A 1,213-nucleotide genomic window follows, 5' to 3' on the forward strand; every position below is an offset into this window, starting at 1 on the left:
TTACTTCAATTGGCAATAATAATAAAGGATGAGAGGGAGAGGTGGTGGTGGTGGAAGAGAGCAGAACAGAGATAGAGAGAGACAGACAGACATAGGCAGAGAGCAGAGTGAATAAGGAGAAAGAGGATAAAAGAAGGGAGTTGGGAGAGAGAGAGGGGGGATGGGGGAGAGGAAAGAGGGAGAAAATGAGAGGCGAGAGACAGACAGAGAAGCAAAAAGAGAGGCGGGAGCAGAAGAAAGAAAGAGAGAGAGAGAGAGAGAGAGAGAGAGAGAGAGAAGGGGAGGAGATGGAGAAAGAGAATGTGAGAGAGAGTGCGAAAGAGAAAAAAACAGTTCTGTTAGTTAAACCAATTTGTCTTATCAATCTCATCGATATTTTCCGATTGTTTTAAATAAATGCTTCGATTTCTCATATTTGTTTATTTTGTGGTTGTTTTAGTTGTTATCCAATACTGCAGCAGACAAAAAGCTGTTTATGATTGATTTCTGTTCTTCAAATTCTTCGTTGAGAAAATCAATAACAGCGTTGATGTAGATGTGACGAAAACTGAGCAGATACGGAATCTCGGGTAGTAAATATATCGCCATTTCTGCAACACTTGTTGCCGTTGCTGCTGCTGCTGCTGCTGCTGTTGTTGTTGTTGTTGTTGTTGTTCTTGTTCTTGTTGTTGTTGTTGTTGTTGGTGGTGGTGGTGGAAGTGATGGTGATGCTGTTGTTGCTATTGGTGGTAGTATTGTTGCTGTTGTTGTTATTGGTGTTGGAGAAACCCCAGTTCTGTGAGCTGAGCGGTGTGGGGAGTGCTAAAGATGCTGAGAAAGGATGCCACGAAAAAGGTGACGCTATGCATAATTTCAGGCCCATGACCCCGTTAAGTGCAGAGTTCTTAGGGTTTTGACCCATGTCTAAGATTTTTAGCAATTAGGTTGGCACTTGTCAGAGGTTTGCTTGGGAAAGTTCAAGCCCACGCGACCCCCTATAGATCCACGATTTACGTTATTCACTTTTGACGGATATTTGCCCTCATCATGTTTGTTGTTAACACAACGTTTCGGTTGATATGTTCTCCAGCCTTCATCAGGTGTCTTGGGGAAATTTTGAACTTGGGTTCTCATTCCTAAGGTCTTTTTCGATGTTATTATTATTATTATTATTATTATTATTATTATTATTATTATTACTATCATTATTATTATTATCATCATCATCATCATC

This window comes from Octopus bimaculoides, chromosome 10, assembly GCF_001194135.2.
Source record: "Octopus bimaculoides isolate UCB-OBI-ISO-001 chromosome 10, ASM119413v2, whole genome shotgun sequence".
NCBI lineage: Eukaryota > Metazoa > Mollusca > Cephalopoda > Octopoda > Octopodidae > Octopus > Octopus bimaculoides.